General features: G+C 43.1%; 1 long non-coding RNA gene across 4 annotated transcripts in view; it reads right to left on the bottom strand.

The window, feature by feature from the left end:
- The window catches only part of LOC149126537 (uncharacterized), a 41,446-nt gene that overhangs the window by 3,113 nt on the left and 19,789 nt on the right, over positions 1-18,544 (bottom strand). The window lies entirely within an intron of this gene.

Genomic DNA, 18,544 nt, shown 5'->3' with positions numbered 1-18,544 from the left:
GCCAGCCATCACTCTATGAGATGTTGGTGTTGCAGGTGGCAGCTTCATCTACACCACCATGCCCTGGGCTGCATATTTTTAAAGCAGTTTTGTTAAGCTTTGATGCAGAATTGGCTACCACATGGTTCAAAAACTTGGGGGTCTTCAAAGGCCCTTATTCATGGCCAGCCAAATGAAGGCACCCCCAAAATGGTAACCCCACATAGCTGTGGAGAAAACATTCTCCACAGAGCCAAATCCTTCTTCATAAAAATCAGTTTCATTTCAACATATACACAGATAGATATTTAAGGCCCCCAAATACTGTCTCTTACTGCCATTACTGTAATGTGAGATTTCTTTTAAGTCTTATTTATTTGAAAGAGTTACAGAGAGAGGTGGGAAGAGGCAGAGAGCAAGCTTCCATCTACTGGTTCATTCCCCAGATGGCCACAAGTACCAGCAGTGGGCCAGGCCGAAGCCAGGAGCCAGGAGGCTTTGTGGGTCTCCCACATGTGTGCAGGGGCCCAAACACATTGGGCTATCTTCTGCTGATTTCTCAGGCACATTATAAGGGGGCTGGATCAGAAGTGGAGCAGCTGGGACTCAAACCAGTACTGCTATGGGATGCTGGAATTGGCTGCTTTACCTGCTAAGCCACAGTACCCATCTCAACACGGGGAAAGTTTAAGGTATATGTTACCAACAGCTTGCTAGCTAATATATCCATCAAGGAAAAGAAGTTAACTCAATATTCAGTTCTAAACAATGACACTCATTTCGTGGCTGCTGTCCTTGGAGGAGGAGCAGGGGGAGGGGAAGGGAAAGGAGGGAAAAAGAGTCATAGCACCCTGGCCAAGGAGCATCTAGAACCAAGGTCACGTTGGGGGCCCGAGCCCCAGGAAGCAGTCCCCTGGTCACTTGGAGTTCCTCAGAGAGGAGAAGAAAAAGAAGTCTTTGGTTCCTTGGCCCTGTCCCATGGCTTGAGGGTCAAGACTTCTCCAGACCATTGCATTAATGTATTTAACCTCCATAATGAAATGTGTGCAATTACCAGCCCCACCTTACAGATGAGGAGCCCGAGTGTCAGGGACAATAATAAAATTGCTGGGGTCACCCACCAGTGTCAGGAACCCCAAGTCTTAAGTCACTCTTCTTACTCTGAGTGTCCCCAGAACATTCACTAAGCATAAAAGTTTCTTGTGGTTGAGAGAGGTGGGGGGGGGGGGCAGAAATTTCACTCCATGGTGAGTCTTCCAAGGTGAGTTAGTTGCAAAATGGACCTGCAGATGCATGAATGATATGACAGGATTCATGGCAGATAACTGCCAAAATGATAAGTGATAATTTTAGCATAATTCACTTAGCAGGAAAGGTTCTTTATAGAGGCCATCACAGTATAGAATACTTATCTTTCTGTTTCTGTGACAGGGACATTTGCACCTCAATTAGTCAAAACTCATTTTGAGTCATTAATCTACAGACTAATAGGAAGTGGGGCTGGAATTCAGAGTTTGAAGACTTACAATAACCAAGATATTCTAATACAGTACTGGCTCAGAACCACTCAGAAAGACAAGCATGGGAAAAGATCTATATCTTTTTAAGTACATGCAAATTATTTTCTTAGGGTACCACTTTATTTCCATGGAAATGGCCCTCAGGATGCAGGTAATTGGAGCAGAGTCAAGATGGTACTAATGGTAAAAGAAATGAGACATTATAAAGTAGAAACTAGAAGAATTTAGAGTTTAATTGGATTAGAGAGTAGGGGAGAAAGCAAGGAAAGAAAACTTATTTTTGTCCTGAGAAATGTTCACAACCGGAAAGGATGGTGTTATTAATAAAAAGGGAAAGTGGGGCCGGTGCTGTGGCATAGTGGCCTAAGCCTCCACCCGCGGTGCCGGCATCCCATATGGGCGCCAGTTAGAGTCCTAGCTGCTCCTCTTCCAAGTGCTTGGGCCCCTGCACTCATGGGAGAAATGGGGAAGAAACTCCTGGCTCTTGACTCTGATGGGCACACCTCAGGCCATTGCAGTCATCTGAGGAGTGAATCAGCAGATGCAAGACCACTCTTTCTGTCTCTCCCTCTCTCTGTAATTCTGCCTCTCAAATAAATAAAATATTTTAAAAATAAATAAATAAATGGAAGGCAACAATAATTTGTAGGGACTGAAGATGAATTCTACAAACAGAAGGAAATGCACAGTCAGTGGGAAGAGAGACAGTTAAGTAAGATGGGTGTGGGGAGTCGGAGGATAGACAAGTTTGTAGATTAGGCTCCTTTTTTTCTGTCATTCTATTGTGAAAAAAAAAGCAAACATTAAGCAGGGAACCCCCACATACCTAGCACCTATATCCTGTCATTGCTGCGTCATCCATTTGTTTATCATGTCATGCCCCATCCTTCACCTCTAGCCATGCATTAGTCAACCTTATGTTAAAATTTGTGTATTGAAGTTCACTTCCCCTAATGAGTACATTATGGCAGTTATTGAATTAAATATTTATGATTTTTTGGGTAAACTTTGCATATAATGAAATGCACAAATCTTAAGTGAAATGTTCTGATTTTGACAAATGCTTTCATCTATGCAGCCAAACCACCATCAACACATGGACTGCTGATGTGAGGAGTCAGATGGATTAATAGGTAGTCAGGATGGTCCCATTAGAATTTGGGGCGTAAAATATTTTCTTCCTCCCCTAAAACATTGTCTTTAGCAAGAACAAAAAGGCCGCCCTCCTTCCTTCAGAATCTCCAGATTTACCACAAGAATAGAAAGGGAGCTCTTCCTGAGCTCACAGCTTATTGTGAAAACAAGTTACCTATCCCACCCTTCTGGATGGTCTTTTGTTTTATCAGGAGCAGGCCAGACAGGATGGAGAACTGTAAATCAGGTCTTTTGACGGTTTTTATCCCCGCCTGGTAACTGAATGCCAATCTCATTGTCAAGTTTTTTTCTTCAAAACTGTACTTTAAAACTCTGCTGCCACCAGCCCCTTTGAGCTTTTTCTCTCTTGGAAGCCCTGCATCATGCTACTCTGGCTGGAGGTCTTTGATTCTAATAAATCTTTTTAAATCTCTCTGCTTGTCCCCTTGGAAATTCTTCTTCCATGTGAGACAAAGAACTGAGGTAAAGGTAATAATAATTTCTCTGCCACCATTTTCCCATAACACTACCATCATTTCTGTCATCCCAGAAAATTTCCTTATGCCCTTTCCTAGTCTATCGCTGGCCTCTCCTACCACTTAGGTTTTCTTCCCCAGCTCAACTTCGTTTTGCTTATTCTAGAGTTTCTTATGAATGTGATCTGCACTGAATCACTTAAAAGATTATGAGTGAAATGCATAACCTCAACTTTTGAACTTCAACTGCAATGATTTTAACAAGTTTTGTTTTTCTCAATACAGAGGTAAGAAAAGTAAGAAGAAAAAAACATAACAAAATAAAAAATCACTTGTTATCTCATCATCCAGTATATTAAAACTCAAGACATACTAAATTGGACAGCCCATTTGAGCAATGAATGATTCATGAGTCAGCAGCACTTGGAACCAGAAAGAGGTTCAGAGAACGTAACACCAGGAACATGAGATGTAGCAGGAATGTGGAAGCAAAGCAGAGAAATCACTCAGTTGGCTACAGCTAGCTGTGGTGTGATGAGGAGGGCCTTATTTGGGTATGGCCTGATTGACATTGACGGGCTCCTGTGGTTGTATAACCAATTGCTGATTGGCTCTTTGTGGTTGGCTGAAACTCTTTTTATTCTTTTGGTCAAATCAGTTACAAGAAATGTTTCTAAACTGAGTTCTTATGTGCTTTACCTGATGATGCTGGGCACAGAAACAATGCCATGTTAATGGCCTCCTACTTATTTTGCCTTAACAATATGTATATACATATGTAATTTATTAATAAAATTGGTATGACATTTGACAAAGTTGTGAAAATTCCAGAACTTTTTCATTAGCCTGCAAAGAAACTCTACATCCCACTCCCTCTAATCACCTGGCAACCACTAATTTACTTTCTGTCTTTATAGAGCCTATTCTGGACACTAAATACAAATGGAATCATACATTATGTGACCCTTTATGTCTTCTGGCTTCTTTCATTTAACATTGTCTAGTCCATCTATGTTGTGGCATATAACAATATCTCATTGTTTTCCATATCTGAGTAATATCCATCATTTATTTGTTTATTCATCATTAATTGATAGACATTTGTATTTGTTTCCACTTATTTCCTTTTATGAATAATGCCATTTGAACACTGGTATACAAGTTATCTGTGAGCATATTTTCATTTTGCTTCAATGTATATAGGTATGGATCACTGTTTCATATGGTAGCTTTGTATTTAACTTTTGGAGAAACTGTCAAATTGTTTTCCAAAGTGGCTGTACCATTTTTACATTCCTAATAACATCTGAGGGTTGTAGTTTCTTCAAATTCTTCCCAAGACTTTTTGTTGTCTTTGTTAGAGTCATTCAGTGGGTGTGAAGTAGTATCTCTTTCTGGTTTTGATTTGCATTCCTGTAATGACTAATGATGTTGAGCACCTTTTCATGTGCTCACTAGCCATTTATATGTGAGGAGACTTCAAAACATGTGTTGGAAAGCAGAATTAAAAGATAAAAAAAAAGCATAAAATGTGTTTGTCAACTCGAGTTCCATCAAGGTCAAAGTACTTTTCTAAGTGATAATGCCAACTAGTCTATCCCTTAAAGAACTGGGGGTCCTGGGAGTTTAACCAATAGGGTCTTTTGTCATGGTCAACTGGAAGAAAGCGAGTGTCTTTTAAAGATTTTTTAAGTGTAGGAAACAAAGATGTCAGATGCCAAATTAGCATCAGAAGGTGGATATTTCCTGTTTTCCCATGGAAACTGTTATCAGAATTGCACTGGTTTGATGAGGGAAATGAGAAGTAGCATTGTCACACTAGAGAAGAACTCTCAGGTGAAGCTTTCCTGGGGAGTTTTTGGCTAAGCTTTGACTCAGTTTCTCCAAACACTCTCCTCATGAGCAGATGTTCTCATTCGTCAGCCTTCCAGAAAGTTGCTAAGCAAAATGCCGTGAGCATCCCCAGAACTTTCGCCATTACTGTTGCTCTTGACCACTCTGTTTTGCTGTCACTGGACCACTTCCACCTCTTGGTAGCCACTGTTTCGATTGTGTTTTGTCTTCAGGATCACCCTGGTAAAGTTACGTTTTATCTCCTGTTAGAATTCTTGGAAGAAATCTTTCAGGAACTGGACTCCACTTGTTTAAAATTTCCACTGAAAACTCTGATTTTGTCTGCAGCTGAGCTGGCTGCAAGAGTTTTGGCACCCTTCACGTGGGATGTCTGCTCTTTTCAGACAGCACTTGAGATGTTTGTGATTTTTGGCTATTTTCTCTGACTCATTGGCCCTCTGTTATTGGGGCATGAACAGGATTTTTTCCTCACAAGTGGATGTTAATATTCTCCTGCCCCTTGTTGAAGCAAGCTACCCATTTGTAAGCTTATTTCTTTAGGACACTGTCCCCATAAAACTTTTGTAAATACCAGTAATATCACCATTCTTCCACCTAAGCTTCCCTATCAGTTTAATGTCTTTTCTTGCTCCAATTTTATCAGGATTCACGTTCTGACAGAGCTCTTTTCAATTTACTATCTTATCCTTCTTACTGCCTCAAATGGGATCCCATTCAGATGTGTCACAACAAGTTTGTATGAGTTTATTTTGGTGAAAATTTGTTTGAAATCCATGTTTTCTCATAATGTGAATTGTCCATGAACTTGAAGACTCCTTGTATTTTCTTTAGGGAAATATCTATTCAAATCCTTTGCTTTTATTTTTATTTATTTATCTTAAAATATTTATTTATTTATTTATTTATTTGAAAGAGTTACAGAGGGCCAGCGCCGCGGCTCAATAGGCTAATCCTCCACCTTGCGGAGCCGGCACACCGGGTTCTAGTCCCAGTCAGGGCGCTGGATTCTGTCCTGGTTGCCCCTCTTCCAGGCCAGCTCTCTGCTGTGGCCTGGGAAGGCAGTGGAGGATGGCTCAAGTGCTTGGGTCCTGCACCCCATGGGAGACCAGGAGAAGCACCTGGCTCCTGCCTTAGGATCAGTGCAGTGCGCCGGCTGCAGCACGCCAGCTGTGGCGGCCATTGGAGGGTGAACCAATGGCAAAAGGAAAACCTTTCTCTCTGTCTCTCTCTCTCACTATCCACTCTGCCTGTCAAAAAAAAAAAAAAAAAAAAAAAAAAAAGAGTTACAGAGACAGAGAAGGAGGGGCAGAGAGAGAGAGAGAGAGAAAGGTCTTCTATCCACTGGTTCACTCCCCAGTTGGCTGCAATGGTTAGAGCTGTGTCAATCTGAAGCCAGGAGCCAGGAGTTTTTTCTGGGTCTCCCACATGGGTACAGGGGCCCAAGCACTTGGGCCATCTTCTACTGCTTTCCCAGGCCATAGCAGAGAGCTGGATCAGAAGTGGAACAGCTGGGACTTGAACCACTGCCTGTATGGGATGCCAGCAGTGGCTTTACCCACTATGCCACAGCGCTGGCCCTCAAATTCTTTTCTTTTAAAAAGCTTTATTTGTAAGGTAGAAAGACAAAGAGACAAATAGAGCTTCCATCTGACAGTTCACTTTCCAAACGCCCTGCAAAAGCTGAGGAGGGGCCAGAGCTGAAACCAGGGGCTGGGAACTCAATCCAGATCTCCCAAATGGGTGGCAAGGACCCACTCCTTGAATCATCACTGCAGCCAGGGTCCGCATTTAGCAGGAAGCTGGAGTCGAGAACCAGAGCCAGGAATCAAGGCCAAGTGTTCCACTGTGAAATGTGGGTGTCTTAAGAGGCATTTTAACCACTATGTTAAATCCCTACTGCTTCTGCTTTTTTAAAAAATTGGATGATTTCTTTCTATTGTTGAGTTTAGTGGGTTTTGAAATAGGTATGTGTATTTTAAACAAAGTCCTCACTACATTATTAGGGCATGAACTCATCAGGTTATGAGTATTGTTTGTGATTATCTTCTCCCATTCTGTGGGTGGTCTTTTCACTTTCACAAATTTTTTTTTTTAGAAGTAATAGTGTTTTTGATGAGGTCTAATTTATCCATTTTTGCTTTTGTAGTCTTTGCCTTTGGTACCATATGTCAAACCTATCTATAACATATGTTAGTAAATGATGCGAGATAGGAAGGAATCTAACTTAAAAAATTAACCCATAGCTGTCTATACTCTTTCTTGTATATACTTATGGCTCATTTGAGACCATTGTTGAAGCTTTGTTGATTTTTGTGATGGAGATCCTCAAAGCAGCTGAGGAACACATTCAAAAGAAACAGTGATACCTAATTTTGCTTTAGTCCCACCTTTGTATAACCAGATAGCTTGCTCTCTAAAGCATTTGGTACACGTTGATTGCATTGGGTTGGATCGGACAGGATTGGCAGCTTCAGTGAGGAAAAATGTGAACAATCATGAAATAGCCAACTCTGGGATCCAGCCTTGTTCACATTGTTCCCATTTCTGCTGAGGTCATCTCTGCTGTTGCCAAAATTTCTCTTTCAACACGCTATCAATACAACCGTGGTAATCATGAGTTTTGTTTGTCAAATATTTCTAGTTCTCTCCACTGTCAGACCCTCTTGTGGTCCAGTGGGATCCTGTGCCTGAGTCTAGTGGAAGCATTGTGAAGGGAAGGTCTCATGGCCCTGGGTCACTTTGTTAGGGTTTCACCCTCTGGAGTTTCCTTTTTCCCTTTAGTAGTGGCTGCTCTATCAGCCCACAGCTCTGCGTGACAAAGGTTCACAGAGCTCCTTAGTTAACCCAGTGGGTGAACTGCATGAACAGGAAATAAAACTTTTTCATTTTTGTTGTCCTAAGTGACTGAAATTTGGGGAGGAGTGGTAGTGGAACACATGACCTATATAATAATGTCTGTCCTTTCTACTGCTTTTAGTTCACTAGTCTGCTTTTTAAGTTTTTAATTTATTTGCATCATTTTTTGAAAGGCAGAGAGAGAGACAGGCAGAGAAAGATCTTCCATCTACAGGTTTACTCCCCAAGTGCCTGTGATAGCTGGGGATGAGCCAGGTCAAAGCTAAGGGTCAGGAACTCAATCTGGGTCTCCCATATGGGTGGTCAGGACTGAAGCACTTGAGCCAACACCTGCTGCATCCCAGGGTGTGCATTAGCAGGAAGCTGAAGTGGAAGATGAGTAGCCAGGACTTGAACAGTGCACTCTGATAACGGAACTGGGTGTCTCAAATGATGACAACCCCCTATCCCCATGTCCTGCTTTCCTGAATGGGGAATAAGGGAAGGAGTTCAGGTAGGGCTTGAAAAAACTGGGTCAGGAAGTAAGTTTGGCTCAGCATCCTCACTCTCTCCATACCCATAACAAGTTTAGCTACATTTTAAGGGAAGCCTACCACTTGTAAATAGAAGCTGAGCGTACCAGATATGCTCCAGCCTCTCTCTCAACAGTGAAATGCCTGGAAAACGGACATTTCCTTCATAAGTAAAAGAAACACTGATTTAGTTACATTGGCTAGGTAACAATTACATTGAATAAGAAACGACTTTCAGTAGGAGACAAAGCCTTCAACACAGCCCACAAGGATCGCTATAAAGAGATACAAGGTGAATTCACCAAATTTGATAGATACCATTTTCAATCTTTTCCATGGTCTTTTTTGCCTGCATTTAGCAGACATTAAAAAAAAAAAAAAAAAAAACTCTCGACATTCTTGCATTCATGTTCTTTCCATTTCCCAAATAACTGAACTTTGAGGCCTCAGCAGATTTATGACCTCAGCAAATTGCTATAAATGTTATAGTAATAATATTTTTAAGTAGGTGTATACATAATTTGACAAATTCATCATCTGGCAAGTTGCTGTCTTGAGCTAGAGCTTTTCTGTAACACTGAAGCTTTGCAATCATGACCCAGATGGTCTTAAAGGAAGACACAGCGTTAGCATCATCAAAGAGCTTGCATGCACGCCGGTTTTTTTCTACATGATGATTAATTAGAATTTCAACATTTCTACAAGAAACAATTTAGCAAACCATTTTAAAGGAAATTTAAGTTTATTCCTTTGGCACTGTCTGGAATATAAAACCTCCTGGTGTGAGAGTACTTTCACTAGGAAAGGATCATGCATTTTTGAAGCTTATTAAGTTTCTTTAAAGATTTACTTTTTATTTATTTGAAAGGCAGTTACAGAGAGAGAGAACAAGAGAGAGAGAGAGAGAGTAAGCGAGCGAGCTATCTTCCATTTGCTGGTTCACTCTAGGGCCCCAGTATGGGTGGCAGGGGCCACCAAGATGGCCCCTGGACTGGGGATGGGTCAGTCCAAAGCCAGGAGCCAGGAGCCTCTTCTGGGTCTCCCTTCAGGTGGCAGGGACTCAAGAACTTGAGCCATCATCTACTATCTCCCAGGGTGTGTATTAGCAGCAAGCTGGACTAGAAGGCAGAAATGGGGCTGAAACCAGCTACTCCACTCTGAGATGTGGGTATCTCAAGTGGCAATTTTTTTTTTTTTTTTATATTAGTTAAAATGGACTAAAGTCTACAGCTTGGCTCATTAGTGACATCAGCCATGTTTTCTATGTCCCCAGGGGTTGTTTACATTCAGAAGAGTGGGCATTTGGTGCAGCAGTTGTGACGCCACCACTGGGGGTGGGGAAAGCCCACACTGGAGTGTTTGGATTCAAGTCCAGGTTCTTCTCTGGATTCCAACACTCTGCTGCTGTGCACCCTGGGAGGCAGCAGGTAAGAGCTCAAGCATTTGGGTCCCTGCCACCCACATGGAAGACGTGGATTGCATTTCCAGCTGCTGTCTTCAACCTGGCCCAGTCCCAGCCATTGTAGGCATTCAGGGAGTGAACCACCAGGTGGTGAAGTAGGCAGGCATATAGGTTAAAATCAATTAGGTCTGTGGGCTGGAAGACCACGCCTTCACCACGCCCCTGTGTGACCTCATGCCCCTACCTGGCCATACCTGGGTGCCCAACAGCCAATCAGGTTAATTAACCACTCCCCTTTGGAAGTGGGTTAAAAGCCTGGGACACAGTGTATCCGCCCTTCTCTTTTCCATGGCTTCTTGCCAAGAGGGGGCTTGCTGTACCCCTGTGCCTCCAGGGTACGAGGCCTTCAGGTTACCTGTCCTAGGCTTCCTGGCCTAGATGCTCCTCCACGTGCCTGGTTCCTGGTACTTGGTATGAACCCAGATTTACCCCTCTCTCTTAATAAAGCTCTCACTTTTCTATGCATCTTTCTCACTAAATAAGGGCTTAAAATGTACCATGCTGCTTCATTTATCTGTGCCGTTATTTAGAATTCTTCTCTAAATATTAGGCAAGAACCCTCTTGGGCTTATTAATATTGGGGATTTATTAATAAGCATATGGTGAAATCGTATGGCACCCCAAATTCTGGTAGCATATGTGGCATCCCAGATAGCACTTCTGGGGAACTTTAAGGGGCCACATTTTCATATAGATTTTAGGGGTCATTTCCTATTTCAGTGGGATCAATCTCTCGCTCTCTCTCTCTCTCTCTCCCCTTCCCCCCCACCTGCTCCCCCTTCAAAGAAATAAAAAGAAATTTTTAAAACTTGGGGAAGAAAGATAATCTAGAAACATTTTCTATAGACTATATGAAAAAAAATGCAGTAAAAGCTAAGAAAATTCTGGAAAAGAATAAAAATAGCAATGGGAAATATCCGGATATTAAAACACATTATCTGACTAGATAATAAGATGTTTGCACACACACATAAACAAAATGACAAAAATGTATTTCAACATCTGTAAGATTTTTTTCTTATAAAGTCAGTATTGGATGAATTATCCCATAAATCATGTTAGGATGCCTGAGTAGTCATCTAGGAAGAAACAGCTTTGTTTCCCTACTTCATTCCTTCCTCCAAAATAAATTCCAATGTATCAACAAAATGTAAACATAAGAGAAAGTTTTATTACAGCATTACTTGTAATAATCAAAGACTGGAAACAACAGAAAAGATTAAATATATTATGATATATCCATTCCATTTAACAGGATGCAACCATTGAAAGAAAATTCGCACTGTTACTATGCCCTGATATGGGGAGGTAGAAGAGTATATTGTAATCTACCATTGGTGTTGATTCAATGTGCTATGGTTTTGTGTGCATACAGAGTATAGACAGGCAACACAAGAAATTAGCTTCCTCTGAAGAGGAAAACTAGGCATTTCTGTACTATTGAATTTGTACAATGTCTGAATTTGTTATTTTTAAAAATAAGTTAATTAATTATAAAAATTAAAGCCTAAAGTTTATATAAATATTGCATCTCCCCCCTAGCTAACAGTATACTGTGCTCCAAGTTTATTGTAACTTCTTATACAAGAGCTGCAGAAAGTCTACAGGTAGCTATTTCAGACTTCAGTAGAGCAGGTTTGAATTTGGCCATCTACTAGATAAGTATTTAGCATGTAATGGAGACCTGACATTAATGTACTCAGTATATCTCAGGTGTAACTTTATATTAGGTAAAGACAAGTTTAAAAAGCAAGCCACAGCTGGCGCCGCAGCTCACTAGGCTAAACCTCTGCCTTGCGGTGCCGGCACACAGGGTTCTAGTCCCAGTTGGGGCGCCAGATTCTGTCCCGGTTGCCCCTCTTCCAAGCCAGCTCTCTGCTGTGGCCAGGGAGTGCAGTGGAGAATGGCCCAAGTCCTTGGGCCCTGCACCCCATGGGAGACCAGGAGAAGTACCTGGCTCCTGCCATCGGATCAGTGCGGTGTGCCGGCTGCAGCACACCGGCTGCGGCAGCCATTGGAGGGTAAACCAATGGCAAAAGGAAGACCTTTCTCTCTGTCTCTCTCTCTCTAACTGTCCACTCTGCCTGTCAAAAAAAAAAAAAAGCCACCAAAAGTAAGTGGCTTGTTTTATAGCAAAATCGAAGGACCAAAGTGGTCCGTAGACATTGCCTGTACACATCCAGATGGGCTAAATGATAAAATGCTGAATGAGTCTGGAGAATTCTCACTAGAAGAGTGCTTCACCTAGTGGAACTGAAATTGCCAGTACCCTCCCCGGTGCTCTGGTAAACAGCTGGCCATCGGTGTTCATGGTTTCCACATCTGTGGATTCAACCAGTCCAGACTGGCAATATTAAAGTAAAACTTGCTTCTGTATTGAACACGGACAGGCTCTGTTTCTTGTCCTTATTCCCTAAACAATACACTATAATTACATATATATATTGGTGTGTGTGTGTGTGTGTGCACAGCATTTACACTGTCTTAGATATCATACATAATCTAGAGATGATTTAAAATATACTAGAGAATATGTGTAAGTTTTACACAAATATGATATTTTACATAAGGGAGTCGAGCATTTGAGATTTTTAAGACTATACTTTTTTTTTTTTTTTTTTTTTGACAGGCAGAGTGGACAGTGAGAGAGAGAGACAGAAAGAAAGGTCTTCCTTTTGCCATTGGTTCACCCTCCAATGGCCGCCATGGCCGGCATGCTGCGGCCGGCGCACCGCACTGATCCGATGGCAGGAGCCAGGTGCTTCTCCTGGTCTCCCATGCGGGTGCAGGACCCAAGCACTTGGGCCATCCTCCACTGCACTCCCTGGCCACAGCAGAGAGCTGGCCTGGAAGAGGGGCAACCGGGACAGAATCCGGCGCCCCGACCGGGACTAGAACCTGGTGTGCCGGCGCCGCGAGGCGGAGGATTAGCCTAGTGAGCAGCGGCGCCGGCTCAAGACTATACTTTAAAAAAAGGATTTATTTATTTGAAAGGCAGAGGGGCAGAGAGAGATCTTCCATCTGCTGGTTCACTTCCCAAATGCCTATAAAGCCAGGGCTGGGCCAGACCAAAGCCAGGAGCTAGTAATTCTACCAGGGCCTCCCACATGGGTGGCAGGGACCTAAGCACATGGGCCATCTGCTTTCCCAGGTGCCTTAGCAGAAAGCTGGATCAGAAGCGGAGCAATCAGGACTCAAACTGGAGCTCCCATATGGGATGTGGGCATCCCAAGCAGTGGCTTAACCCACTGTGCCACAAAGCTGGCCCCATACGCGGGTTCTGGTATCAGCAGAGTCCTGAACCAATCCCGCACGGATATGGAGAGACAAGTGTATATGGCATTATATGCAGCTACCACTGTGAAGATTCTGCTAAGCCTCGACGGCCTCCTCCACTACCCACATTCTCTGTCATACTTTCAAGTTTCTAAATATACACCCAGCAATCTCCATCATACGGTATATCCCACTTGCCAACAGGCAGGGAATACGTCTCATTCCACAATTCACTGTTTGATGGGTCACACCATTTAGATCTTTTAAAGGTACAGTGAGTTTTTCTGGGTCTTGACAGGATGTTCTTGAAACCTGCAGAAATTATTCTGGAACAAGCTCATTAACAGGCAAAGACTACCCCAGAAATGCTATCTGCCATGTTTAACAATTTCTTTATATCAGCAGCTGCTTTAAAATTCCAGACAACTCAATGGAAAATAAAGGAAATCTATTGATAATTAAATGTACTGTTCACTATTTACATTTAGATTTCACTGGTAAAACACAGCCCCTGTGAGACTCAGTTTCCTCATCCATCAAATGGGGATAATAACATCTGCTCTCCTGACCCTGAAGAATTACTGTGTGAAAACAAAATGGAAGGGCCGATGCTGTGGTGTAGTGGGCTAAGCCTCTGCCTGCAGAGCCAGCGTTCCATGAGGTTGCCAGTTTGAGTCCCAGCTGCCCCACTTCCGATCCAGCTCCCTGGTAATGTGCCTGGGAAAGCCGCAGAAGATGGCCCAAGTGCTTGGGCCCCTGCACCCACGCGGGAAACCCGGATGAAGCTGCTGGTTCCTGGCTTCGGATTGGCCCAGCTCCGGCCATTTGGGGAGTGAACCAGCGGATGGAAGACCTCGCTCTATCTCCTTCTCTCTCTGTATCTCTTTCAAATAAATAAATATTTTCTTAAAAAACAAAACAATATGAAAGATTTCATACAATCTCAAGTTGACCATTCCCATTCCTTAACTTAAGGAAAGAGATAATCGGTTCTTTCTAAATCTATCAGATTTGTTTAAATCTTTGTTTCCTCTAACTTTAAAGTTGCCAAGTTTGCAGCACTAAATCAGTAGCTTAACTTCCTGTCTAGGAAAATGGAAATGTAAAAATTAGACGTAAGATGCCTTTATGATTAAAAAATGTTGGAAAAAATTATAAATATATAACATCTCCTGGTGCATAGAGAGAGTGGTGGTACCCTTTAATAAGGAGAAGACTGGGTAGCTGAGTAAATTACACCATAGATGCAGTCTATCTTGTAGATTTTTTTTTAAGATTTATTTATTTATTTGAAAGGTAGAGTTACAGAGAGAGGCGGACAGAGAGACATCTTCCATCCACTGGTTAACTCCCCAGGTTGTGGCAATAGCCAGGGGTAGGCCAGTCAGAAGCCAAGAGCTTCCTCTGGGTCTCCCACGTGGGTGCAGAGGCCCAAGAACTTGGATCATCTCCCACTGCTTTCCTAGGAACACTAGCAGGGAGCTGGATTGGAAGTGGAACAGCCGGGACTCAAACTGGCACCCTTATGGGATGCTGGCATCACAGGTGGCAGCTTTATCTGCTAGACTGCAATGCTGGCCCCATGTCATAGATTTTTTTTTTTAATTTTGAAACAAAAGTTTGGATTTACTCTCTTGGCTTCCTATCATGTAAAAAGAGGGTTTTCATTTTTATACTCCTCAGCCTCGTCTACATATACACATAAACACATTTCTTCTAATGACAGCATCATTTTTTGGTTGGATCAAATTTAGTGTTTCCAAGGAACATAAACCAATGGAACAGAATAGAGAAGTAAACCCACCTATCTCGAGTCAACTGATCTTGGACAAAGGTGCCAAGAGCACACTTCAGAGAAAGTACAGCATTCTCAGTCAATGGTGCTGGGGAAATTGATAACCCATATGCTGAAGAATAGATCCTATTTCCCACCCTCCCTCCATCTCTCACCATGTACGAAATGAACTCAAAATGGGTCAAAGACCCAAACATAACATCTGTAGATATTAGAAGAAAACACAGGGAAAACACTTGAGGACATCACTACAGGCAGCAAGTTTTTAGAATGATATACCAAAACCAAGACAACTGGGATTGTGTCAAACTAAGAAGTTTCTATATAGCAAAAGAAACCAACCGAATGAAGAAACAACCAACAGAATGGGAGAAAAGGATTGCAAACTATTCACAATACGTAATATCCAGAATATATGTTTATAAGAAATCAAACTCAATAACAACAAAATCTCATTTAAAAATGGCAAATGAGTGGCCGATGGTGTGGTGTAGTGGGTAAAGCCACTGCCTGCAGTGCCGGCATCCCATATGGGCTCCAGTTCATGTCCCAGCTGCTCCACTTCTGATCCAGCTCTCTGCTAATGTGCCTGGGAAAGCAGTGGAGGATGGTCCAAGTGCTTGGGATCTGCACCCACGTGGGAGATCCAGAAGAAGTTCCTGGCTCCTGGTTTCAGACTGGCCCAGCTCCAGCCAAATGAACTAATGGATGGGAGACCTCTCTTTCTCTCTGTGTCTCTCCCTGTAAATTTGCCTTTAAAATAAATAAATATTTTTAAAAAGGTAAATTATATGAACAGATATGTCTCAAAAGTAGAAATTCAAATGCCAATAAATTTATGAAAACACAGTGAGCAACATTGCTGGCAGGGATATGCAAACCAAAACCACAATATCATCTTACCCCAGTTAGAATGGCTGCACAAAAAAGACAAAAAATAACAAATGCTGGTAGGATATAGAAAAACAGGAATTCTTACACTTTGTCGGTGGGAAGTAAGTGGGTACAGCCATTATGAAGAACAATATGGAATTTCCTCAAATAAATATAAATAGGTCTTTGATATGATCCAGCTCTCCCACTTCTGAATATACGTCGGAAGGGAATGACATCAACATCTCAAAGCGAACTCAGCAGTCCCACATTTATTGCTGTAAGATTATTCATGGTAGCTGAGATATGGCATCAACCTAAATGTCCACCAATGGATGAATGGATAAAGAAAATGCAGTTATATACATAATGGGAAAATGCCCAGCCATAAATAGAATGATACCCTATCATTGGCAGCAAAATACATAGAACTGGAGGACATTATGTTAAGTGAAGTAAGTCAGACACAGAAAGACAAACATTGCACGTTCTTTTCAAATGTGGAAGTTACGACATTAAAACAGTTGCTCTGAGCATGAAATAGAGGTTATTAGAGGCTGGGAAAGGTAGAGGAGATGGAGGGTAACTGGAAAGCCAGTACCAAAACACAGTTAGACAGAAGGAATAAGTTTCTCTAGGGTTCCACAGCACAGTGGGGTGACCGTAGTTCACAATAGTCTATTATAAAGCTTATGAACATGTCGAAGACAGGAGCTTGAGATCGCCAAACATAAAGTAATGATAAGGAGCTAGAAACATTAATCACTTGATTTGATCAGTATACAATGTGTACACTTACTGCAATACACACTGAACCCCATAAATATGTACAATTACTAAGTGTTAATGCTAACCCTTCTTAATGTTTGAGAATGGAAATGTTAATTAATCAAGAAGAAACCCTGTTTACAGCTGTTTTGCAAGAAGTGGGAGCTTTGCTAAACCTCATTTAAATTGCACCAACTGCCCAAACAATGTCGCTTTTTAATTGAAGGTCTAGGAATTCCATGTGGAAACACACCTTGCATTTATGGGTCCATCTAGAACAATTCTCTTGTACTTCCTATCTCTTACATCAGAAGAGTACAGGCCTTTCATTTGGTAAATGATCATCCATCCGGGTGTGTCCAGTGTCTCCCTACCCCATCACCAGACAAGAGCCATAGGCTGTGCCAAGTAATACTTCCATAATGCCATGCTCTTTCCTGGTGCGTCACATCAGGTGTACAACACAAACCCTTCCCACCACTGGTGCTTCCAGCGCCGATCACTTGTCAGTTGGTTTCTGCACTTTTCTCCCCTGTAACTTTTTTTCAGATGTATTTATTTGTTGGAGAGGCAGAGTTACAGAGAAAGAGGAGAGACAGGGAAAGAGAGAGAGAAAGGTCTTCCATCTACTGGTTCACTCCCCAGATGGCCGCAATGGCCGGAGCTGGGCCGACCCGAAGCCAGAAGTCAGGAGTTTCTTCCGGGTCTCCCACGCAGGTGCAGGGGCCCAAGCACTTGGCCATCTTTCACCACTTTCCCAGGTTATTAGTAGGGAGCTGGATCAGAAGTGGAGCAACTGGGACTTGATCCAAGGTCCACATGGGATGCCTGCACCACAGGCAGAGGCTCAGCCTACTATGCCACAGCACTGGTCCCTAAAGCCACCAATTCTACTTTTTCATTTGACTGGCATTTTGTACAGAAACACTACCGGAAAGTGCCAGTACTTGCTCCTCACCAAACCTCCACTCACCAGCCTTCGCATCCATCCATCACCCTGCCTGCAGCAGCTGCTGGGGAGGAGATGGCCAGATGGTGATTATCGTTGTCCATTATCCCTTCTACAATTATTAGCTGACATCCTACTAGAAAGAAGGGCTTTCCTTTTGTTTTGCTTATGCCACTATGGATTCATGGATCTCTATTTTTTTTTTTTTTTTTGACAGGCAGAGTGGACAGTGAGAGAGAGAGACAGAGAGAAAGGTCTTCCTTTGCCGTTGGTTCACCCTCCAATGGCCGCCGCGCTGCGGCCGGCACACCGTGCTGATCCGATGGCAGGAGCCAGGAGCCAGGTGCTTTTCCTGGTCTCCCATGGGGTGCAGGGCCCAAGCACCTGGGCCATCCTCCACTGCACTCCCTGGCCACAGCAGAGGGCTGGCCTGGAAGAGGGGCAACCAGGACAGAATCCGGCGCCCCGACCGGGACTAGAACCCGGTGTGCCGGCGCCGCTAGGCGGAGGATTAGCCTAGTGAGCCGCGGCGCCGGCCTGGATCTCTATTTTAACCAAGGGTTTCAACCCTGTTTTCTTGTTGTTTATTTTTATGCTCAGTTTGGCCAGGGACAGCCATTCATGCCAGTTCTTTTGGTCTTTGCCATGCCCATGTCCAAAGGATGTTTCTCTGCCCTCAGCCCACTGGGAAATGGGGCGGGGAAGGGAAGCTTCCCTTAAAACTTTTTTGAAGTTTTCAACTGCTTCCAATAATATTTCTGTTTTCCTAAATTCCTTGTTTCTTTCTTTTCTCTTTTGCATGAGAAGCTTTCTTCAGATGCGTGGCCCCCATGGCTGGCTGGCAGCATGTGAGGCCCTGCAAGCCTCTGATGGGAAGATGTGGGTAGCTGGGTGGTGTTGGAGACTGAGCCTCTACCTGCAGCACTGGCATCCCATATGGGCACCGGTTCTAGTCCCGGCTGCTCCTCTTTCGATCCAGCTCTCTGCTGTGGCCTGGGAAAGCAGTAGAAGATGGCCCAAGTCCTTGGGCCCCTGCACCCACGTGGTAGACCTAGAAGAAGCTCCTGGCTCCTGGCTCTTGCCTTCGGAT

The sequence above is a fragment of the Oryctolagus cuniculus genome, chromosome 5 (assembly GCF_051225735.1).
Source record: "Oryctolagus cuniculus isolate XC-2025 breed Fujian yellow rabbit chromosome 5, ASM5122573v1, whole genome shotgun sequence".
Classification (NCBI taxonomy): domain Eukaryota; kingdom Metazoa; phylum Chordata; class Mammalia; order Lagomorpha; family Leporidae; genus Oryctolagus; species Oryctolagus cuniculus.
This window is presented reverse-complemented; position numbering and strand designations above follow the sequence as displayed.